The sequence below is a fragment of the Rhinolophus sinicus genome, linkage group LG05 (assembly GCF_036562045.2).
Source record: "Rhinolophus sinicus isolate RSC01 linkage group LG05, ASM3656204v1, whole genome shotgun sequence".
In the NCBI taxonomy this organism is placed as follows: Eukaryota; Metazoa; Chordata; class Mammalia; order Chiroptera; family Rhinolophidae; genus Rhinolophus; species Rhinolophus sinicus.
The window spans coordinates 51,721,816-51,748,357 of NC_133755.1; the positions used below are offsets into that span (position 1 = coordinate 51,721,816).

Sequence of the window (26,542 nt, forward strand, 5' to 3'; positions counted from 1 at the left end):
TATAAAGAGCCAGCTAGTAAATGTTTTAGGCTTTGTGGGCCATGTATTTATTCTTTGTATCAAGTACTCAACTCTGCTATTGTAGTACGAAAGCAGCCATAGACAATAGGCAAATGAGTGGGCATGGCTGTGTACACATAAAACTTTATTCATAAAAACAGCAGTGGGCCACAGTTTGCTGACTCTTGCTATAGAGAAAAGGTCTATGGCTAACATAATTGCGTTACGTCCTTCTCCAATGATACTATATGAAACGAGAGGCACAGTTCTATGTTCTTTACTCTCGTATTCCTCCTATAAGAGACTGACTGGACCATAAATTGAACAGATATTCAGCCATTATTTACTATGATTTAAGAAAAAATAAAACTAGAGCTTCAATGAGCGCGTTAAAACCAGAATGACACAAATATACTCTTTAAAGAGCACGATCTCTGAGTCTGCTTAATTTCTTTTTTTCAATTAAAAAAATTTTTCAGTTACAGTTGACATTCAATATTATATCAGTTTCAGTTGTACAGACATTTATATACCTCAATAAATCAATAAATATCTCAATAAATGAGGTATTTATATACCTCATGAAGTGATCCCCTCGATAAATCTAGTATCACATGACACCATACATCGTTATTACAATATTATTGTCTATATTTCCTATGCTGTACTTTATATTCCTGTGACTATTTTGTAACTACCAATTTGTACTTGGTCCCTTCACCTTTTCACCCAGCCCCCTAACCCTCCCATCTGGCAACCATCTATGACTTTGTTTCCATTTTGTCATTTATTTTGTTTTTTAGATTCCACATATTAGTGAGATCATGTGGTATTTGTCTTTCTTTGCCTGACTTATAGCACTTAGCATAATACCCTCTAGGTTCATCCATGTTGTCGCAAATGATAAGCTTTCATTTTTTTGGATGGCCAAGTATTCCATTGTATATATGTACCACATCTTCTTTATCTAATCTTCTATCAATTGACACTTAGTTTGCTTCTATCTGTTGTCAATTACGTCTAAGGATTATTCATAGGAGTAGATACTGAGCTCTTCACTATGGTTAAGAAGCACCACAGTTAGTATTTATTAAGACAGTATGAACTGGAACAGGCTTAAAGAACTACTTCCTGAATATCAGGGGTCTCATGCTGAATGACTGAAGAGGAAGATGTAATGTTTGCATTTTCCTAGGTTTTTCAAGCAGAGAGGAGATGATTCCATCCTGAGTTCTTGAAGCATCTGCTTGCCTAAGGATGATTATTAGACCAGATGACATTTTGAAGTCCCTTTTAATGTGTGAGTATTTATTTTAAACAGATTAGATGATTGTACATTAAATATTAAGAAGAGAAAAGTAGACTTATAGTATGTACTTTTTTCCAAATATACTGAAAGAGATTGTACAAAAGAGGTGGAAGTTAAATATAAGGAGCCTTTACGATAAGAATTATATTTCATAATTTCTCTATAAAATAAATACAAAGACATCTCCTTAAAAATAAAGAAGTAAAGGATAAGAGTGGTTATGGATTTGTCCAAGGGAATACATAAAGAGAATTATAACAGAAACCTGAATATGTATGTTGCATTTTTAAATGATACTAAATAATAATATATTAAAAACAATAGATTTGCTTCTGAATAAATTATATACGTCATCCTGAATTACTAAATATAAGATTATATTTATTCCAGTATTTTCCATTATAAAACAGGAGTTTCTCATGTAATATAATTTGAGCTATATGAAATGATATACCTTGAAAGGCTGGGGAGAAGAAACCTGGGTTTTTCAGATTCTTCTAGTGGAAAGCTTTCTGAGTTGCCCCAAACTAGAGGGTCAGATTTCCTTGGCCTTTCTAAAGACAATGCCACTGTTCTCTTCAGAGCCCATATGGACAGGGAAGAAGAGGAGTTCTAATGAATCTCCTAAATATTTGGATAAAGATAATTCACTCAGTATTTATTGGTGGCGTCTTATATGTATAGCATAATTTAAATGACAGACGAGAGCAGAGCAGATAGATGAAAATATCATGATTTATTATGATTATTTTCTTATTTGGCCTGCTCCACAAAAGTTTTCTAGGTGTCTCATGATAAAAGATATGTCTACAATAATGTTTTTAAAATGGAAATGGAAAAGACACAATCACATGATGATTCTTCAGATTTTTAAAGGATGTGACTATCAAGGAAGAGGGAAGAATAAAACATCTCAAGAGACTTTAAATTAACTAAGCTTGGGCAAAGGAAAACGAGTGATAAACAATATTTTCCTGATTTTTCCTAAGTTTCTACCTGTGAACTAAATTCCCCAAGGAATTCAGTTTGCAGTCATGTGAAAAACTGTTCTTTTTGTACTATTTCACATATTTGCAGTCATGCGAAAAACTGTTCTTTTTGTACTATTCTACAGAGGATAAACCTGCAGAAAGTAGAAAGAGATGAACAAAATTATCTAACAAGGACTTTCTACCTCTAAATTTATTCTCTATAATTAACTGTATTTTGAAAAAGTAGGTAAGACATGAACACACTTTCAAAAATTGAAAGAAGGTAATCAAATAGAAGCTGAAATTCTCCCTTTCGCCTAGTATAAACCCCTTTTCTTCCTCAAGATTTAAGGATAATTTAATTGTTAACAAACATAAATATGTACAATATGGACAGATTTTTAGGTGATGATGGGATTTTACTTTAAGTATTTTTTGGTGACCCACCTTTTAAAAACTTAGTATGTCTTTGGAGATCTTTTCATGCCAGTATGTATGACTGCCCCAACCTTTTCAAGGGATGTGTAATATTCCAAGTATGAATGGGCCATACTTTTAGCCATTCTTCTACTAATGGATATTTAGATTTGTTCTGATTGCTCACTCTTATACATAAACACTATAATGAATATTTTATACTTACATTCTTGTACACATGTGAGAGATAAAATTACTAGAGATCAAATGGAAGATATAGTTTAAAATATTCATAGTTAATGCCAAAACTATCCTCAAATATGCTGTTGCAATTTATAATCTAATTAATAGCTTCATATATTATCAGTTTCTTCACTCCTTTTCCCAACACTAGATACAGTAAGCTAAATTTTTTTTACTAACCTAGTAGTTGAAAAATGATACCTCATTATTATTTTAATTTCCATTAATAATGAAGGTATCTTTTCATTTTGAAGGGTCACACTTTCAGTTTTTATTTTATGAACTGCCTGTTGATATCCTTTGAGAATTTTTCTACTGGATTAACTTTTTGCTTATTGAGTCCTTACTCTCTTTTTTTTAATCTATATGTCTGGATATTAATCATTGTTCCATTATAGATACTGCCATTATTCTCTCAGACTATGATTTAACTTTGTTTATGCTGTCCTTTATCATATTAAAGCCCTAAATCTTGTCAATCTTTTATTTTATGGCTTCAGATTTTGCCTTTTAGTTAGAAAGTCTTTTCCCACCCTGAGAGTATAAAAATATTCTGTGTTTCTGTTAATACTTTTTAGGTCTTTAATATATTTGGAATTTATTTATGGGCATGGTATCAAGCAAGGATCTAATTTAAAATTTTCCTCAAAGAGACAGTGAATTGTCTCAGTACCATTTACTAACATTTTACTGACTGATTTGAAATTGCCCCTTTATCATAAATAAGCTAAATTCCCGTACATTAATTTTATTTCTATTGTGTTTATTCTTGCGCCCAAATCAGAATTTTTCATTTATAGCTTTAGATGATGTTTTCATACAAAGTAGAAAATATTCCCTCAGTATATGGACAATAGTGTAATTATTCAGAATAGGGGATGGAATCAGACTGTGTTAGAATCCCAGCTCTATCATTTACTAGTTGGGTGACCTTGGGCAAGTTAACCTCTCTGTACTTTCCTAGTAGACATGATCTGAAAAAAGGTGATACTAACACTTCCTACATTTTATTACTAGGAGGATTAAATGAGTACATACATGTAAAGTACTTAAACCAGTACTCAATACATAGTAAGAATTCAAATATGGTAAATATTTTTCAAAATTTTTTGGCCTATTCTGACACATCATAACTTCCAGATAAATTTGAGAATCAGCCTATCAACTTGCATTTAAAAAAATTCCACAGGGTCTTTGATTGATATTCCACTGAATGCACTGATTAATTTTAAGGAGAAGAAAATATTGACAAAAGTATTGATAAAATTCCTAGATCATCCAATCCAGGAAGATGGTGTGTCTCTAGGTTTATTCTTTTCTTATGTCCTTCAGCAAAATTTTATACTTTTTTCCCCTATAGATACTGTACATTTCTAATTAGCTTTGTTCCTCAGGAGTTTTATTGATTCTGTTCTTATTATAATTGGGATATTTTTTCTCTATTGGTATTTGCTGTTATATAGCAAAGCTATTTGTTTTAATATTTGAATTTATGTCTGACCATCTTTTAATAGTATGTTGTTTTTCAGTCAATTTACTTGAAATGTTTAGGCTGACAATGATATAATCGATTATGAGGACAGCTTTTTATTCTCCTGTGCAATAGTTTTTGATATTTAGTCAAAAACACTGAGGAAAGAAAGATCATTCTCTGTCTGTTTTTTGAGTGACAGTAGTTATAGGATGATAGATACTTCACTAGAACTTTTGCTCCACTTAAACACTGCATTGCTCAAACAAAAACACAAAAATAACAATAAGAAACATATATAGTACTTACTGTATGTTAGGTATTCTTCTAAGTGCTTTACATATATTAACTCATATAGTCCTTTCAAAAACCCCATTAGGGATAACTAGAATTATTCTCCCCAAATAGTATTTTCATAGAAAAGAGATTCTGACAGTTTCCCCTTTAAGTAACCTTGTAATCTGTTAGTTATATCTAAACACCCACACCTACGGTAAATTAAGCAAGTTGCCACTTGTTCTTTAACCCCAAAGCTTCTTAATTTCCAAGGAAGCAGTCCTAATCAGTTTGAGCTCTAGAATGTCACTTGTACACAAGCAGAATAAAAACAAGGCCCATAACAAGTTACTTGGACTTTCACAGCCGCATGGACCACCAAGAGGAGCTGCGGGCAAAGCCTTGAAAATCCTCGTCATTAAATAAATCTCTCAAGGTCATAAAAACCCAATTCTGACTTATTGCCAGGGAAGTCATCTGTTAGAAAAATCAGTTTGTATTTCTGGCTCTGTACAACTTAAAAAAAAAATTAATTTGAAAAAGATTTTTAATATAGCCTTCCAGAACTTTTTTGGTGATATTATGAGTTATGAACAATATATTGCATCCAATGTTAATGTAAAAAAGTATAGATTTGGATTATCCTTTTGAACAAGTGCATCATATTCTGTGGTTTGAATATGCCATTTAAAGAAAGCATAGTGATATAAAATTAAAAAATTAAAAATAAATCAATAAAAAAACACAGTGACTACTATGTACTAGGCACTGTTCTAAATGCTTGATAAATATCAACTCATTTAATCTTTATTATATCTGAGGTATATACCATATACCATATCATAACATAGGATACCATACAGTATATATGTACCATAGTTAAATTAATTAAATAGTTAAATTAAACAAATCAGTTTTTATTAAATAATTTAATCCAAATTTTGGTTAAATAAACCCAATTTTAATTTAACTTAATTAAAACTTTAATCAAATTGCTCCAAATTTTTGTCATTATGAACAATACTATGACAAACTTCTTGGTACGTACAGCTTTGTTTATAGTTATATGATTATTTCATTCATCTACATTAAACAGATGCCTTTTTAGTAGACTGAGATTAATGGCAAAGAGAGCAGAGAGAGTAGAGACATAAAACCAGGAAAGCATAAAGCATGCCCGGGAAACCATAACTGGGGAAACAGTAGAAAATAAACAGTTAATGACCATTTACTATTTACCAGACACTATGCTAGATGCTTTAACATACATTGACATTGTTCAATTCGCACAAGAATTAACTGCAGTAAGGTACAATAATGTCCTGTTTATCAATGCAGAAACTGGAACACAAAGAGTTTAGTCACTTGGAAGTTTACACAACTAGTAAGTAATTGAGGTTCTGCAATTATCAGCTGAATTATGTTAAACAAGTTATTTACTCTCTTTGGTCACATTTTAGTTCAAGTGCAAAATGTGAATCAAAAGACTAACTTCATGGGGATATAAATTAAGGTACTGTGTGTACATTATAAATGAAATACCAAGAACAATTTAACATTTTAAATTATTTTAAAAAGGACTGAGACCAACCTTTCTAAGAAAGTCACAATCTTAGAGTAAACCTGTATTTCTAGCTAAACACTCTGCAAGATGTATGCTTTTATAAACCTTCGCTTGATTCCATGGTAGGGAGAAATATATAAACTGGACTACATACACCAAAAGGTCCACTGAGTCATAATATGTTTGGGTAAGAGGCTACCTCAAAGTCATCCATGTAATCTTCCATTCTGTGAGGAATTCTTCATGTAGTTCTCAAAAATGGCCATCTGACTCCTGCAATTTTACAGTCAGGACTTCCCCGGTAATGATGGGACAGGGAACAATGCCCAATTTGCCCTTCCCCACTTTCCCATTACAATTCTCATGAAAATACAGTAAGTAATGACAAGTTTCAACCTTACTGGAAACTAAGAAACTTATCTGTCAGAATTCAGGAAGAATTCACAGTATTAAAAGCATGGATAAGGAGATTTCAGTACCATGATTCCCAATAAAGAGGATCAAAATATGCCACCCTAAAATACACCACTTTGGCATAAAGCCTGTTTTGAACTAAAGATACACGAGAAACAGCAGACACAGGAAGAGCTCTCTCCTCTCTCCCTTTCTGCCTTAGAGCAAGGCATAAATTTCCTTTGTAAAGGTGATACAAATACAGGCATACCTCAGAAATGTTCAGGTTCAGTTCCAGACCACCACAATGAAGAGAAGATTGCAATAAAGCAAATCACATGAATTTTTTGGTTTCCTAGTGCCTGTAAAAGTTATGTTTACACTATACAGTAGTCTATTAAGCGTACAATAATAGCATTGTGTCTAATCTTAATTAAAACATACTTTATTGCTAAAAAATGCTAACCATTATCTGAGCCTTTAATGCGTCGTAACCTTTTTTGCTGGTGGAGGGTCTTGCCTTGATGTTGACGGCTGCTGACTGATCAGGGTGGTGGTTGCCCAAGGCTGGAGTGGCTGTGGCAACTTCTTTTTGTATATATATAAATTTTATTGGGGAATATTGGGGAACACTGTATTTCTCCAGGGCCCATCAGCTCCAAGTTGTCGTTCTTCAATCTAGTTGTGGAGGGTGCAGCTCAGCTCCAAGTCCAGTTGCCGTTTTCAGTCTTTAGTTGCAGAGGGCACAGCCCACCATTCCATGTGGGAAGTGAACCGGCAACCTTGCTGTTAAGAACTCATGCTCTAACCAACTGAGCCATCCGGCTGCCCCTCTGGAAGCTCAGTGGCAGCTTGTTGTCTTCAATCTAGTTGTGGAGGGCGCAGCTCACTGGCCCATGTGGGAATCAAACCAGCCTGCTTTTCAGAGCTCGCGCTCTAACCAACTGAGCCATCTGGCCACCCCGGCACCTTCTTAAAATAAGACAATAATGAAGTTTTCTGCATCGACTGATTCTTCCTTTCACAAGCAATTTCTCTATAGCATGTGATGATGTTCGATAGCATTTTACACACAGTAGAACTTCTTTCAAAATTGGAGTCACTACTCTCAAATCCTGCTCCTGCTTTCTCAACTGAGTTTATATAATATTCTAAATCCTTTGTTGTCATTTCAACAATCTTCACAGCATCATCACCAGGAGTAGATTCCATCTCAGGAAATCACTTTCTTTGCTCATCCATAAGACACAACTTCTCATCCATTAAAGTTTTATCAGGCGATTGAGGCAATTCAGCCACGTCTTCAGGTTCACTTCTAATTCTGGTTCCCTTGCTATTTCCACCACATCTGTAGTTACTTCCTTGGCTAAAGTTTTGAACCCCTCAAACTCATCCATGAGGTTGGAATCAATTTCCCCCAAATTCCTGTTAATGTTGCTATTTTGGCCTCTTCCCATGAATCATAAATGCTCTTCTTTTTTTCCCCATAAATGCTCTTAAAGGTATCTAGAATGGTGACTCCTTTCCAGAAGTTCGTTGTCTTACATGGGTGCTCTTCATGGCTCTCCAAAACAATTGCAATAGTAACATTAAAGATCACTGATCACATATCACCATAACACATATAATAATAAAAAGGTTGAAATATTGCAAGAATTATCAAAATGTGACACAGAGACATGAAGTGAGCAGTGTTGGAAAAAATGGTACCAATAGACTTGCTTGATGCAGGTCTTCAATTTGTAAAAAACACAGTATCTGTGGAGTGTATAAAATGAAGTGCAATAAAATGCGGTTTGCCTGTATCCATTTGCAGAGACGTTCCCTGCTACCATACTTTGAAGACCTGAGATGGCACCCGATGAGTCTACATAACAAACCTTACCAATTGACCCTTACTTACCACACATTTCTCACTCACCTTTCCACAGTGTACCACCCCCCTAAGTCCAAATCCTCTCCTCTTTATCTAGTCATTTCACAATTTATCACCCGTTGTTAAAACAAAACCTAAGCTCTGGAGTCCAACTGCTTTTTTTAATTTTCTCTTTTTCGTGTTAAGCCTGTACATGTAAAAATATTAAAAATGTATATGCCTTTTAATCTATCTCTCCTGTTAATCTATCTTTTGCCAGACAAGTTTGCAGGCCCAAAGAACAGAATCTAACAGGGTAGAAGGAAAATTTTTCCTCGCCTACACCAGAAATAAAACATGGCTTGAGGTTAAAATAGTGAACAGGTGGGATTGACCTCTCAGACTGAAAACCTGTCAATAGGAAGATGATGAGCCTGGAAAATCCATGGGAGTTTTGTACTCTGTGGGTTATCGATTCCCCGTCCTCGCCCATCTTTTATGGCAAAAGGAGAACTGCACATCGGTTCCTTATAGAAAGATAAGCAAGCGGTTAGTCACTTGGGTCTAGGAGATGCTTCCTTAGATAGTAAGACTAAATACTACAAATTGGGGAACTGCTTCTATCAATCATCCCTCAAATTTTAAACTGTAATAAGTTTTCTATCAGCATTAATGTAGATTAGTGCTTTTTAAACTTTAATGTGTTTTTCAATCACTTGAGTATCTTGTTAAAGAGCAGATTCGGATTCATTAACCAAAGAGGGTCATGAGATTTTTGTATTCCTGGATGAGAAGTGTGGAGACCACACTTTGATTGGCAATAATGTGACAACCTGTTCAAAGATAAATAATAGGTCCAAATAGACCTTCATTTTCAGGGCTAGGTACAGTTTTAAACAACAAAAAGAAAAGAAATATGGAAGGCATGGAAAAATTTTGTGATTTAAAAAAAATATACATGGAGTTTATAATAAAAATAGTAAACTAGAGAAAAAAAACTCCAGAACAGAAGAAAATGTTAATGTTTTCAATAAATTTCAAGGAATAATAGACTGTCTAGGAAAACAATTGAAAAATAAAAATAGGAAACAATGTTTAGTTGCATAGAATTTAAAATGAGATAGATGATACAAGAGATGGTAAAGAAGTAAAAATACAAAACAAAAAATTTAAACGGCCCTATAAAGAATCAATATTGAAAAAGAACCCCTAAAACTCAACAGACCTAGCCATTTGGTTTGACATACTTCCTCTGAAAGCAGAGCAAAGAAAGGAAGAACATAACAGTGAATATAAAATTGCTATGACATAAAGAGTATTCAAATGTGTGAAGAAGAAAAGAGCAAAGAAAAGGAATTAATAAAATAGAAAATGATTGTAAGCAATGGAAAGAATTAAATATGCAGATTGGAAAAATTCACCATATAATCAGCAAACTTAATTGAAAAAGAATAATTTCTGGGGAATTGGATATGTATCTCAGTGAACTTCAATGATAAAGAAGTAAGCTTACAAATATGTAGGCAGCAAAAGAGGTAAATTACCAAGGAACCAAAATCAGGCTGGCCACAAAGCAAAGTCTAAGAGGAAAAATAGATATTACCCAAGAATTTCATACTTTTCAGGTTGTCATTTCCATGTGACACTAAAAGAAAGACATTTTCAGGTATATAAAGACTTACAAAATTTACTTCAAAGTACTCCTGGAAATATTACTAAAATTTTTATCGAGTAAGGTAGCCCTACTAGTTGACCAAGATTTCATGAATGAAAATATCATGTCGTCAAAGACTGATAATAAACACAGAAATCAAACATACTAAATATAAAAAATTGTTATAAATATGATTACAAAACAGGACACAAGTGACAAAACTATTTCCTGAAAAGATTCCCACCCCAAATTCAGGTTTGGTGTGTCTTATGTTTCCTGTAATTTCCTTTTATAGCATTTATCATACTGTATTGTCATTGCCCATTTAACTTTTTAGTTCTCCATCTAAGCTGCTGGCACTTATCCCTTCTCTCCTCCAGGTTTCTGTGCATATATAGATATTACTGTAGTATACACACAAGAATCAATACTTAAAAAAAGGTAAGCTTGAGGGGAGAGATCAAGAGGAAAAAAACACTCATGCCATCACACTTATTTTCTCATACATAGATGGAAGAGGAATGAGGATCAACAGATAATGTTTCATACATGAAAGAAAAAAATGAAATTTAAGTATAATACTTACACACTAGTAGAAATAAATATATAGCATACATCTTCTGTTTACTAGAGAAAAATCAAAAACAAAGAAAACATAGTAGGCCAAATAGCAAAAGAGAGAGGTGCTTCGCAGAACAGCTGCTACAATAATCTCAGGGAGAACTTCAATAAAGGGCTAGGAAACATAAAAATGGAGATAGAAAATATAAAAAAGAACCAGTCAGAACTAAAGAATACAATAACTGAAATGAAGACTCCATTAGAGGGAAACAACAGATTAGGTGAAGCAGAGGATTGAATCAGTGATTTAGAAGATAAGGTAGCAGTGAACACCCAATCAGAGCAGCAAAAAGAAAAAAGAATCCAGAAAAAAAAAGTGAAGATAGTTTAAGAAGACTCTGGGACAACATCAAGCATACCAGCATCTTAGGAACTGAAAACCTATTTGAAGAAATAATGACAAAAACCTCCCAGACCTGGTGAAGGAAACAGACATACAAGCCCAGGAAGCTCAGAGAATCCCAGGCAGGATGAACCCAAAGAGGCCAACACCAAGACACATCATAATTAAAATGCCAAAAGTTAATGACAAAGAGAGACTCTTAAAAACAGCAAGAGAAAAGCAGTTAGTTACCTTCAAGGGAGCTCCTGTAAGATTTTCAGTTGATTTCTCAACAGAAACTTTGCAAGCCAGAAGGGATTGGAGGGAAATATTCAAAGTGATGAAAAGCAAGGACCTACAACCAAGATTGCTCTACCCAGCAAAGCTGTCATTTAGAATGGTAGGAGAGATAAAGAGCTTCCCAGACAAGAAAAAGCTAAAGGAGTTTATCACCACCAAACCAGTATTACAAGGAATGTTAGAGGGACTTCTTTAAGATGAAAAAAAAAAAAAAAGATTAAAAATATGAATAATAAAATGCCAATAACTTCATATCTATCAACAATAACTTTCAATGTAAATGAATTAAATAATCCAATCAAAAGACATAGGGTGGTTGAATGGATGGGAAAACAAGACCCAAATATATGCTGCCTCCAAGAGACTCACTTCAGATTGAAAGACACACACAGACTGAAAGGGACAGAAAAAAAATATCTCATGAAAAAAATACAAAAACTAGGGTAGCAATACTTATACCAGACAAAATAGACTTTAAAACAAAAGCTTTATATAACAAGAGACAAAGTAGGAGCTAGTAATCCCACTTCTGGGTATTTATCCGAAGAAACCCAAAATGCTACTTCGAGGGGATGTGTGCATCCATACATTCATTGCAGCATTACCTACAATAGCCAAGATATGAAGGCAGCCTGGGTGTCCATCAATGGATGAATGGATAAAGAAGAGGTGGTACATATATACAATGGAATATTACTCAGTCATAAAAAAGAATGAAATCTTACCCTCTGAAACAACATGGAAGGACATAGAGGATAATGTACTGAATGTAGTAAGTCAGACAGTGAAAGACAAATGTCACATGATTTCACTTATAGTAGAATCTAAAGAACAAAATAGACAAACAAATGAAACAAACTAATAGATACAGAGAACATTTTGATGGTTGCAAGATGGGAGGGGAGTTGAGAGTGGGTGAGAAAGGGGAAGGGATTAAGAAGTACAAATTGGTTGTTACACAGTAGTTATGGGGATGTAGGTTATAGCATAAGGAATACAGTCCATAATATTGTAATAACTATGTATGGTGTCAGATGAATACTAGATTTATCAGGGTGATAGATGGGAGAGGGGTTGGGGGACATGGTGAAAAGGTGAAGTGATTAAGAAATAAAAACTGGTAGTTATAGTCATGGGGATAGAAAGTAAAACATAGGGAATATAGTCAATAATATGGTAATAACTATGTATAGTGCCAGGTGGGTACTAGACTAGTCAGAGGGATCACTTCTTAAATTATATGTGTCTAGCCACTATGCTGTACAGCTGAAATTAATATAAAATAATATTGAATGTAAAAAAAAAAAAGCACTCAGAATTTTGTAACCAAAAAAAAAAAAATGTCATGCTACACTAAATTGACTTTGGAGTAGATAGAGTGAATTTTACACAGCACAAAGTCAACTTGAAGCTCAACCCTCTCATATATAATAGCCTTTATGATATGAAAATGTTCGTCAGTGCTGCATCAGTAAAGCCCTCATTTTTGGTCATATCCATTCTATTATTAATCTTCTTTACCAAAAATGGGAAACTGCTGTTTGGAAACTTGACAGTTTTGAAGTTGCAAAGGCCCCTGGACAATAAGGAACAAATTCAGTTAGACTGCGGTTAGGTAATTTGGGTCAATATCGGAGACTGAGACAAGGTTTCTTGAGAAACCTAAAAGTCCAAAGGCAGGGGGTAGAGGGATTGAGAGCAGATGCATCATACATTTTTGTTCAATACATTTGAAGTGAGCATATATCTGAAAGATGAAAGAGTTTCTGAGAGGTACAGTAAATCAGACCAACTACAAGCCATAAACATGTATTGGATGCTTATCATATGACAAGTAGTACGCTAGGCACTCGGCATGGATTAGCTTAATCACGTCAACAAGCATATGAGGTAGCTACTATAATTATCTGTATTTTATAAGTGAAGAAATTGAGGCACAGAAAGGTTATGACCTTGTTCAGGGTTATACTGCTAAGTTCATGTAGGTAAATGCTTTGGCTCTGAGGCTAGTAAGGAAATGATTTCATGGGAATGCCTAAGACAATTAGGTAGAAAAATATACAAGTATAGTGTAAGAATGAGACTCTGTGTGTGTGTGTGTGTGTGTGTGTGTGTGTGAGAGAGAGAGAGAGAGAGAGAGAGAGAGAGAGAGAGAGAGATGTTTTTTGTTCCTCTCCAATGTTTGATCAAGTATATGCTTATTCAGTTGTCCCTTCTGAACCCTGTGAAAGAAGGTAAGAAGGTTAGGGCTTTTGCTTCATGGAAAGTTAACTGGTACGTGAGAATACTAAAATTATACAGTTAAATTACCTACCTCAAACTGCCGTAGATTATAATGACAAAATATATACTGTGTTCAATATAAAGGATCTATAAGAAGACCCTTCCAGCACACAGGTACACAAAGTTTCCCTCTAGTGTATTCCACCAAATTCGTGTCTGCTCTAAAAAGTAGCAAATTTCAATAAATTATTAAGCTCCAAGATTTTAAGAACCTAATCTCTACTAATCTTCAGATTAATTTATGTTAAAACTTTGAACACTAGCTGATTAGATTCAAGATATCCCAAGAGGCCAGTGAAATAAAAGCATTGTAATTCTAAGGCTCAGAAATTCTGTTCCTGTTTATACGACACATGACTGGGGCCTCCTCTCTTGTTCTCCTATTCCAAAAGGGGGAGCAAGCAGCATAGTCAGAGTCCCAAAAATCCTGAACACATTTTCCCTCTTGGGAAGAGCAGGCCTGCTTGAAGGAGGAGTGCTTCCTACCCTGAATAGGCTGACCCAGATTAAGGTATCTCTCAAGATATATTCATATATATTGCCCATTTAAACACATTTACAAAAAGGGGGGTAAATAATTCATAGATCAGAACTGAACACAAAAATGTATACCTTTATAATCCAATATCCTCATGTCACAGTTGATAAAACTGAGTCCAAGTGACGTAAGTGACTTCACCTTAAATAACTCTCCAAACTCTACAAGTGTTTCCCATCCTTACCACTACAAAAATAGAGCTTTGATATAATTGTGGCATTATGTGTATGGCTTTTTCTCATCTTTTTAAAAAAATATTACTTTGTTGTACATTTTGTACACATTGTGCTCCTTATTTCCATTAATCTGGTCCACAAATTTGTGATTTTAATTACAATATTCAATTAGGATTAACACACAACAGTTTAACTCTTCTCAATGGTTAGATATTTGTATTGTTTCTCATTTTTCTTTATAAAAAATGGTGACACTGCAGGCATAAATATCTTATGTAGTATTTCTCCTTGGGTAATTTTATAAAGATAAAGTAAGTGTATTTTGAGGTGAAAAATAGCGGTCAGGTTTATGAGCTTCATTGTATATTGCTAAACTCTTTTCCAAAAAGACTCTGGCTATTGACTCAATTATGTCTAAAAATTGACATGTCCACATCTCCAAATTCCTCGTCCCTTTAATTGGTGGTGAGTTTCCATATGCTCCCCGTTTCTTCTACTCTGGGAATACATGATCAAATCCAAATGAACAGTCATGAATTTCTAGATAATTCTATTAAAGTTGAGTTCTATTTTATTTCTGATACTTTCATCTGTGTTTACAAATGAGATTACTGTCATGTCACTTTTTTAGGTGCTCACTGTAATAAACATTTGAGGATCAGAGCCATCTTTAACTTATCTCACAGAATAAACTACAAAATCTCCAGTTTGTTTTCCCTAGTCTGTCATAGCCCTCCCTCAATAGCTCCATTGTACAATCAGAATAAGCTTTTAAAAACTCAAGTCTCATCATATCCCTTTCTTAACCTTCAATGGCTTTCTATTCCTTTTAAGACACAGTTCAATGTCCTTGGTTGGTCTATGCGGCTCTGGAACATCTGGAACGTGCCTCACCCTCTCTTGCATTGGGGTCTTCAAATGGACTCACCCCAGGACTTCCACTCACTCTCACAACTAAATTTTACTGAGCTACTCTTAAATGTCACTGACACCTACCACTAGGTTAAAGCTCCCTTAATACCCAGCTCTCCTTATTCAAAATTACTTATTCAATGTCTGATCTCTCTGGTAAACTGCAGAAAACTCTGTGAGAGCGAAGACCCTATTTTCACACCAGTTGTAAGCAGGCATTCTTTACATTGGGAATTTAAGGACTTCATATTCTGTGTATTGTCTTCCTACGACAGTATAAACCAAGGATAAGTACCAGTTCTACTGCACCCAAAGGTTAGCACAGTGCCTTGCACTCAATTAAAAGTTCAAAGGATTTATATCACTAGGTACTCTAGAGTAATACAAGGAGCAAACTTAATTAAGTCTGTGTCTGGCAAATACTCCTTAATGCTTTAACATAAAACATTATGTAAAATATTATAAATATGTTTACAAAAAAGAATATAAACTCAAAGAGACAATCAGCCATCACAAAGACATAGCCGTGCTCATTTCCAGAGTCCACTGTTGAAAAGTTATTAGAAGTGCTGAGTTAAACCAGTTGACTCATATGAAAGCCTTAAACAATGGAATGGGTAATGTCTTTTAAATCTCTGCAGAGACCTTGCAGAAAAACTCAGCAAAGACCACAGCACCTAAATATGGTCTGCTTTTTCCGTTTACTTTGTTAAGTGGAAATAATCCTAAAATCTATCAGAAATGCCCAGGTGTCCCCTGCATATGCCCAACCAGCACTATCAACCTCCTTTTCCACAAGACTGGATCATCTCTTTAGACACGTCAGCCCTAGATTCTTACATTTTATGGCGTTATTAACTTTCATAATCAACTCTCGTTTAATGTAGCTATATTGAAAGCCTAAACTAAGAGACCTAAGAAAAGTGGAAGATGAACATGTATGGAACACATAAAGAATGGAATGGCTATGGAATGGGTAAGTAGGAAGGAACACTTTAAATTAAAGTAAAACAACCTTTCTAACTGATTGACTTCTGCTACTGAGAGAACGTCTGTAAAATGAGAATGACAGTAGCATCTACTTCACAGACATGTTACAAGGATTAAATGAGTCAATGCATACTATTATCATTTCTTTTTCTTATTTCCCATTAGGCAGCTGGAACTTAAGGCATTAAGTAAATAAAAACAATGGGCCAGAATTCTGGGCCAAGAAGAGACTTATTCATGACTGATGACACTGTCCCATACATGTACATTTCTAGGAAAGTTCCTGATATCCCAACATTACAACTTTTCCCACTGTAATAGACTTGCAAGTCTTCATAATATCTAAATCTATTTTAGCTAATTTTTAAATCTATTTCTTTTATTTTTTATTAGTAGGAAAAGAATGATGTTTTCTATAATTTATGAGCAATCAAAGGATAACTTTACATTAATCACTGAACGTTTGTATCTGTCCCTCCCCCACTCTCTCAAATTCATATAATGAAAACCTAATCCCCAATGTGATGATATTTGGAAATGGCCCCTTTGGGAAGTGATTAGGTCGTGAGGATGGGATTAATGCCCTTAGAAAGGAGACCACAGAGAGCTCTCTCACCGCTACTGCCATGTGAAAAATGCCAGTGAGAAGACAACTGTCTATGAACCATAATTGGCTTTCACCAGACACCAAATCTGCTGCTGCCTTGTTCCTGGACTTTTCAGCTTCCAGAACCCTGAGAAATAAATGTTTGTTGTTTAAGCTATCCAGCCCTAACGGACTAAGACTCCCTCTGACCAAGGGGTGTTGCTTTCTACAGCAACACAAGACTGCCCTGAACTTGTCCTGCTTCATTTTTCTTTGTTTCTCTGATTGATCCTAAATGGCTACCTAATGATTTTTATAGGAGGAAAGACAGAAGAAATAAGTAGATGGGAAATAGAACTTGGAAGGAGGAGAGAATGATTTGGCTCTACGGGGGATTCATTTGGCTCCCAGTGTTTGGAGCCAAGTTAATGATAAATACTTCTAATCTCTTCTGAAACTTTGCCTTCAAGTGAATCTCTGGTTACATACTCCTCATTAATTTGTGGGATTACTGAAAATTAGTCTGAATATACATCCTTACATTTTTGTCCCTGCCTAGTTTACTCCCTAAATCAGACCTTCTAAATAAAACAACTGGACACTATGTCATAATAGTATCCAAGTTAAATTCCATCCCTGGAGTATTTCCCTACATGGTAAAAAGTCTATACCCACCTTTATTCCAATCTCTTTGACAAGCTCACCTATTTGAAGACTCACAATTCTTCCACTCGTTGTCCTAGTTCTGTACACTCATGTGCATGCACGCGAGCATATGTGTACACACACACACACACACACACACACACACACAAACTCATACACACAAATGAGTTGACCACTTCCTAACAATTCTGGATTGTCAAAAGTGAAGCTTAATTTACTATTTAAACTATTTTAAAGTATACAATTCAGTGGTATCAAGTACATTCACAGTGTTGCACAACCACTGCTACTATCTAGTTCTAGAACTTTTCATCACCTCATAGGAAAACCGATTAAGTAGTCACTTCTCATTCCCCTGTCCCTGACAACCACTAATATGCTTCCTGTCTCTCTGCATTTGCCTATTTAGGATATTTCATATAAAAGGCATCATACACTATGTGGCCTATCGTGTCTGACTTCTTTCACTTAGCATAAGATTTTCCAAGTCCATCCATTGTTGTGCTACCATGTTTCCCCGAAAATAAGACCTAGCTGGACCATCAGCTCTAATGAATCTTTTTTGAGCAACAATCAATATACGACCCATATTGTATTGTATTATATTATATATTATATTATATTATATTATATTATATTATATTATATTATATTATATTATACCCAGTCTTACATAAGACTGGGTCTTATATTAATTTTTGCTCCAAAAGACACTAGAGCTGATGGTCCACCTAGATCTTATTTTCAGGGAAACACGGTTGATATCAGTACTTCATTCTTTTCTGTGGTTGAATAATATCCCGTTGTATGTATATACCACATTTTGTTTATCCATTCATCAGTTGCTGGGCATTTGAGTTGTTTCCCCTTTTAGCTATGGTGAATATTGCTACTATGAATATTCAAGTACAATTTTTTGTTTGAACACCTGTTTTCAGTTATTTGGGATATGTACCTAGGAAGGGAATTTCTAGGTCATATGGTAATTCTGTTTAACTTCTTGAGGAACCACAAAACTATTTTCCATAGAGGCTACACCATTTTTAATTCCACCAGCAATGTACTAGGGTTCTATTTCTCTCCATTCTTGCCAGGAGTTGCAATTTTCCATTTTATTGATTACAGCCATCCTACTGAGTATAGAGTGGTATCTCATTGTGGTTTTGATTTGCATTTCCCTAGTGACTAATGATACTGAGCATCTTTTTTTGTGCTTATTGGCCATTTGTATTATATATCTTCTTTGGGAAAATGTCTATTTAAATCCTTTGCCCATTTTTAAATTGGGTTATTTGTCTTTTTATTGTTGAGTCATAAATTATTCTGTATATTCTGGATACTAGTCCCTTATCAGATATGTGATTTGCAAATATTATCTGCCACTGCCATTTCACTGTCTTGATAGTATCTTTTGAAATAAAAAAGTTTTAATTCTGATGAAGTCCAATTTATGTATTTATTTTGTTGTTTCTTTGATGTATTTAAGTATGGTGCTTCTTTTGAAGGTAAAATATGCCAATGTTGGTTTTAATTTTTATTATATTAATCACTATCATTTATTGAATCACATTACCATATGTCAGATATTTTACATGTGTTATTTCATTTCTCTTTCCCTTCCCTTTCCTCCCTTCCTTCCTTCCTCTCTTAGTTGGCATTATAACCATTTTCTAAAGAAAAAAGGTTATTTTTTCAAAGTCACTCAGTAGGATCTGATAGAGACACAGTTCAAATCCAGCTTTGTCTAATTGTCTAAATAAGATCACACTCTTTTTTCTTTACCGCATTGCATTTCATTGTTGAATAGCATAATGGAAAGTCTCTGACTTTGGCAACAAAAGAGGAATGCATGTTGTATTACTTGTCTATTGCTTCCATAACTGATTACCACAAATTTAGTGGCTTAAGCAATATACATTTATTATCTTACATTTCTGTAGGTCAGAAGTACAACATGCCCCCCCCCCCCCCCCCCCCCCGCTAAAATCAAGTTGTTGTCAGGGCTGCACGCTCTAGGGCAGGATTTGTTTTCTTGCTTATTCAGGCTCTTGACAGAATTCAGTTCCTTGTAGGACTGAGCACCTCATTTCCATGTTGGCTGTCAGAGGGCCCTTCCGAGCCTCTAGAGGCCACCTGTACTCTTTGGCTTATGGCCTCTTTCTCCATCTTCAAAACCAGCAAGGTGGGTCAAATTCCTTTCACATTTTGAATCTCACTTTCGTTCTTCTATCTTATCTCTCTGACTCACTCATCTGACTCCCTCTTCTGCTTTTAAGGACTCACAGGATTAGACCAGATCCACCCAGATAATCCAGGGTAATCGCCCATCTCAAAGTCCTTGAAGTCTCTTTTGTCCTAAAGGTAGCATAGTCACAGGTCCTAGGGATTAAGATGTGGACATCTTTGGGCGAGTGGGGCATTATTCTGACAGACAGACAGGCAGACACACACATTCACACACAATGTTTCTTCTCAGCTAGGTAGAATATAGAGGGTAAGAAGAACAGAGGACTGACAGAACTGACAGAACTGACAGAACAGAGGACTGACAGAACCCTTAAGCACGACACTAAGGGATGGGCAGAGGAAAAGAAGCCTCCCTAAAGGAGCCCAAGCAGGAGCAATCAAAGAGGTAGATGGAAAGGGACACTGGCCTTAAAGATTCTTGTGCAAAGTTTTGCCTGTTCATGACTTACTGATTTCCTCTTTTAACTTGGAAATAATTCTGTCAAAGTTCTTTTGCCCAGTCTTTTACCTCTGAATCCAGTCATTTTTAATGGTGCTGATTCTTGGGCAGTGACTACACGAATTTCAATCTTGCACATAATATCCTGAAATATCTCAGAACACTCAGCCAATGAACTGCTAAATTGGCTGAACATTCAGAGACCTCTTTTCCAGGAACATTTTGCTCCAGGCAATAAAATAATAGATCACTGCTAGAACTCCCTAAAGCAAGGTAGCTTTGGAAAGCTGTAATACCTAGATGGCAGGTTCCACCGCTGGCAAGCAAGATCCTTACCTCAAGTTTTCAAAAGCAGAAACCCAGCAGGGAGTCTGCTGGTGTCAATAATACTCTTTTTCCAACTGACTCAAGTAAGTTCTGAGATATAGACATGTGGATTGATAAGTCTTAACTTGACTAAAAGATTTGGTTGGATCCTGTGCTATAAGCTGAGAATCATCAGTGATAGGAAAGCTAAAATGCTTCCTATTAAATAAGTACTATGTTCTAAAACTGAAATATAGGAATTCTAAGCAAGTACGTATAAGAAGTTAAGGAAGAAGCCTGCTTGAAAGAGGACAAGTCTAAAGCTAGTAAGGATGATCCAGAAACAGAGCACATAGCAGATCAAAGGGAACACAGAGATTATCTAACCTAATCTTTTCATTTTATACCAGGGAAAACTAAATAAAATACAAGGGACTTTCCCAAGGTAACCTAGCTGATGACAACACCACAGGTATCCTGACTTCCCCTGCAATGTTCTATTAATACATCCTGGGGTGGTCCACAGGAATAGCTCTACTATTAGTTGCTAAATGGATTCTAACATCTCAGCCACTTTATTCTGTAGCCTCAATGCAGAGGACAAAACTGTAGACGAAACAATGGCAGTCTTTACCTCTGTAAGCAGTTCCAGGCTTCAGCCTACTAGAAACTCAGTACTACGATCTCTGAGCCTAAAGAACATCTTTTTAAAAGTAATAGGGAATAGTTTATGAAAAGCCATGAGCCGTAGTTCTCTCCCAGGGGGTAGCATACCTAGAAGACCATAAGACAGTACGCAATTTAAGACTCAATAGCTACATAAGAGATTTTGGAGGAGTATGCGTGTATATAAAATTACCACTGGATTCTGGGGAAAGAAAATGGGAAAGCGAAAGTAGGAAAAAAGGTTAATGGTTTTACCTCTGCCACATCTGACGTTTTGCCAAGATTTTTTTTTCTTTTTCTTTTTTTTTTTTTCAGTTCTATTACCTCATAAAAAGCAGGAGCCACAATAAAGAAATCTCTAAAACCTATGCTCCCGAACACATTACAGGATACAACTCACACAAAACCACAGCTATTTTATTCTGTTCCAGACTGGTAAATTAAAAAAAAATAAAAATCCACATTTCAAGGAGTCAGTTAGCCTATCTAGGCCACCCAACCCTAGAATCTATGCAATTAGCCTTAGCCAGTCACAGACATAGCAATTAAATCCTATGATCCCTGTCCAGGCAATTTGCTACTTAAGGAGAGTGAGCTGTTGCCAGTTTCCCTCTGCAAAAGCAGTGGAGGATTTTAGCCGGCTAAAGCATCCATAGATCATCCACCATTCTCGGGTTTCTGTGGGCCTAAAGTCCTCCAGAACGCTGACAACCATATTAAAAAAGGGGATGAAGAAACGAAATCAACAGAAGGTGCCTAATGAGTCCTGGATATCTTATTTCAGATTTTTCTGCCACTCCTCAGAATGATGAATTTGTAGATTCTAACTTTAGGTTTCACAGTTTCCATATATATATATATAAATTTTCCATATATATATGGAAATATATATATGTATATATTAATTATCCAAAATACTGTACTTGGACTATCACAGTTGCAGGGCAAACTTCTCCTGCCTCTCCCTCTTTGGTATATTGACACTCATTATCCCTGGTTGTCACATTCACCTGGTACGGTATGATTTCCCAAACTCTCCATATCTCATCATACTCTACTGTACTCTGCTGGAAAAGAGGTTGGTCTGTCCCTACACAACATTAAAAGTCCTCTAGAAAAGTAGCAACACACGTTTCCAATCAGAAGTCCATTTTCCATTTACAAAAACATGACTCCCCAACATGTTTTGTCAAGTTACTTTGACCATTTTCGAAGGACTTTTGCATGTCTTGATAAGCTGGGTTGCCTTAAGTCTCACTGCCAACTTGTGATCAAAGACTTTGGCACCTGGCTCAGTTTTTATCTCCACACTTAATGTCATTATCATCATCATCATCATCCCGGGTGATATGTTATTAGGGTGGGACATTTATTAGCAGGTACCTATCAATTTATATTGTGAAGCAAAGAAATCCACAACCAAGAACATTTTTAGGAAATATCCTTTCTCTACTACATTGAAAGGTACAGAGTTTATATACAACATGTACATGTACAGCACACTTTAAAACCACTAATTAAAAACTTTGTGAAATCCCTACTTTTAATAGTGGATCAGATTGCTTTGTAGAAAAAAAATCATGTTTAAAAGGCTATTAATCTCTTTATACTTAAAACTAAGGCAAACATGCAGAGATTACACTTTTTCCTTCAATACTTACTGAAGGCTTACTTTGTGCTAGGAATTATTCTAGGCATTAAGAATAAAGTTGTTCATAACATGGGCAAAATCCCTACCTTCTTCTCTTATAGATCATTTTCTAGTGGGGGGAAACAATTAAGATATGTAAAATATATAATATACTAGAAAATGATAAATTCTTCAAAAAAAATAAAGCAGAAAAGAGGATGGAGAGTTTCACTTTAGTTTAGGTTTGGTGGTGGTGTGGTAGCCATAGTGAGAGAGGAAATTTACAGTCTTAAATAGGAAAGGCCTCAATGAGAGGGCGGACTATAAATGACTTGAATAAAGACCTGAGGAAGATAAAAGAGAAAGCAATAGGGGTACATCTGGAAAAGAGCCTTCTAGGAAGAGTCAATACCAAGTGCAAAGGTCTTGAGATGTAAGTATACCTGGCATGTCTGAGAAAAAACAAGGCTCTCAGAGTGAGAGCAGGATGAGGAGAAAAGCAGTAGGCGATGAGGTCAGAAAGTTAAGGGGTATGTGTGTGCATGAAGATTCTATAAGTCGTTAAAAGGACTTGGCTTTGACTTAGAGTAAAATGGGAAGCCATTGTAAGGTTATAGACATAGGAGTGTTTCACACTGGCTTCCATATTGAGAATGGACCGCAGAGGGGCAAAGTTACCGTCATGAAGACATTTAAGAAGCTATTGCAAGAATACAGTGAGAAATAATTATTGCTTGAATCAGGAGAAGCGAAATGATAGTTATAGTTATAAGTGGCTGGTTTCTGAATATATTTTGAAGGGAGAGAAAACATGACTTACTGACAGACTGGATGTGGGAAGTGAGAGAAAGGAGTCAAGGATGACTGCAAGGTTTCTATTCCTAGAAGATAGATCAGAATTGCCATTAATTAAGATGAATATGACTGTAAAAGGAACAGATTTTTATGGGGGAAATGGGGAAATCAGAAACTTAGTTTTAGAATGTCTAAAACTATAATAGAACATATTACTGTCGTATGTGATGAAGATAGGTATACTTCTGGCATAGAGAATAAGGCCAAGTTACATTTTCAATACATTAATCACTTTCATTAAAAATTCCTCATTGCCTCAGCAGGAGTTATTTGTAAATTATGTTCGAAGTCATTCTTAGAAAGATTTCAAAATCTTGAATTGGTTTCAGAGATTGGATTGATATTCTGGCCTAATTTTGGAGTTCAGTTAGTTGGCTCCATACATCTCAGAGGGATATAACAAGGATGAAGTTCTGGATGAACTCCAAGGGTGCATTTGCATTGAGAAAAATGCCCCCCATTTGGGGACAGAAATAGAAAAGCAATGCCTGACACGTGAACCCAGATTTTCACCCGAGTTGGAGGAATATCACCAAGTGTTTCATCTGAGATGTCATCTCCTATTGAAGCAGTAAGAGTAGTTTATCAGGTGAGGAGCTATTTCCTTTTCCAGCATGAACCATCTGGTTGCACGGTGCTCTTCCTAGGTACCCTCCCTCAAGAAGAAGACCTCATATGCTAGGTCCCAGGGACTACCAGCTAGGTTCCCTTTCCCCATTTTTGGCACTGCCTTCCCCAAGAATCTGACCTCTGCACTTCATTTAACAAGATGAAAATGAAAATTAAGAACATGGAGTGGGAGAAAAATGATGAATATGATTTATTTAAGGGAGTATGAGTACAAATATTATTCAGAAATTCAACCTAATTCCACTTATTTCTGAAATGCCTCAAAACAATATTAAGTCAAAGCATTCAGCAAACAATTATGAAAGCATAAGATTTAACAGAAACTATGTTACTCACTGGGATAGGAAGAATTAGAGGACAAATAAAACAGGGTTCTTGCCCTTAGTGAACTCAGAATCTAATGGAGAAGACAGATGATTAAACAAGTAATTACAAGAGAATTAGTAATGAAGGGACAACAAAATGTCAGAGACCCAAATGGGGAACAATTAAATCTGCCTGAGGAGGTTGGGAAGGATTAATAAAGGAGATGACATTTGAGCCAAGCTGTGAAGGAAAGGGGAGGAGTTTGTCACTCTATGGAGAGGGCACTCTATGATTGGCAGCGGGTGCCTGAAGCTTACCCAGTTTTGGGATCAGAAGATGGGACCACTCTTTGAGATGTGAAGAGTGTTCCTGGGTAGAGGTTACGTGGGGAAGAGTGACAGGAAAAGGAGACTAGAAAGACAGGCTAGGACTAGACTTGCTTTGCTAGGAGTTTGTTATTTGTTCTCTGGGCAACAGAGAGCTCTAAGGCTTTTTAAACAGGCAAATGATGTGATTACAAGAGTGTTTTTTTAAAAAAATAGTATAATTGTGTTTTTAAAAAAGTAGCAGAATGGAAGAAAAGAAATATAAGATCCGCAATGGCAGCCGCATAACACAGATGAACAGAAGAAGAATAGAGCTTCACACTTAACAGAAAGAACCATGAACACATCCACTTCCATTCCCCCTCCCCATCTCCAATACCTGCCATTACCTCCCACCAAACGAAATTAACAGTCTCCTTTCACTATCATATCATCAAGCAGGCAGTGAAAGAAAAGATGTCCACACAGAGAGAGAGATGTGGAAAGTTGGTATCCCAGAGAAAACACACGGAAAACCACTTTTTCCCTTTTAATGATTTTCATCAGAGGTTATAACGAAAAATTAAGAGCATCATATGGCACTCTAACCACATTTGGGTTTAGAACTGAGAAGCATATATAAACACCCCTCCCCCATACACAAAAGCTGTATTGACAAATGATAGGTGGTATACACTCTAAAATAATACTTATTTCTCCTCTTACCTCATAACATACATTCACTTTGCCAATTTACTATTGTCTAAGATAATTCCTCTTAACATAGCCTTGGTTGTCAGTAGCTTCGGAGAACCTCTTTCTCCTCATTGTCTGTCCAAGTCTCTTGTGGTCCCAAGTCACTGAATACTCGAGACAATACCAGTAAATCACTTATAAGTAGGCCACAACATCAGACTCAAAGTATCAGAGCTCTGGGAAGAATTTGGGAGGCCTTACTCTGATCGATGTGTGACTTAGATGAACATTTCGATCTTCAGATAAGTCTTTAGAATGTATTTTTTAAGTAGTCTAGAAAATAGAGAAGCTATACCTTAACTTTGCTAGCCAATAGCATGTCAATTTGCTCTTTTTTGTGGTAACACTGGAGCCAAGCAATGGTTTGAAAATTTTTTAATTACTAGCATGAAATTACATTTCCCCAAATGACCACAATTTTCAGACACCGTGCATAATGAATCTCAAATGTTTTGGTCACAGATGCTTTTATAATACTAAATAACCAAAATAAAACTAAGAAGCAAAATTAGCTCTTATTGACCAATTAAACAAAAAGGCAAGAATCACCACTTCGAATGCACAGCACCATCTCCGCCCTTCAAACTCATACAATGCTGTGCGTGCTACTTCATTTGGCTTTAATCATATGCTGCTTTTTATTAGTAGTTACTTTTTTAGAAACATTAGTCTTGCCTTTCTTATTAGATTTTAATAAGCTAAAGTTTAATGAGAGATACATCAAATCAGATTGCTAAAAACCTATGATAGGACAAGGCAGTGAGAATTGAAAATTGGACATTGGTAAATTCACATCTTTACTGAGGTTCATGGGCCACTCAATTTTTCACATGTAGCAAATGATATAGGAACCAT

General features: G+C 35.6%; 1 protein-coding gene across 2 annotated transcripts in view; it reads right to left on the reverse strand.

Moving 5' to 3' along the window:
- The window catches only part of EXOC6B (exocyst complex component 6B), a 626,283-nt gene that overhangs the window by 107,905 nt on the left and 491,836 nt on the right, over positions 1-26,542 (reverse strand). The gene's annotated exons all lie outside the window — the stretch shown is intronic.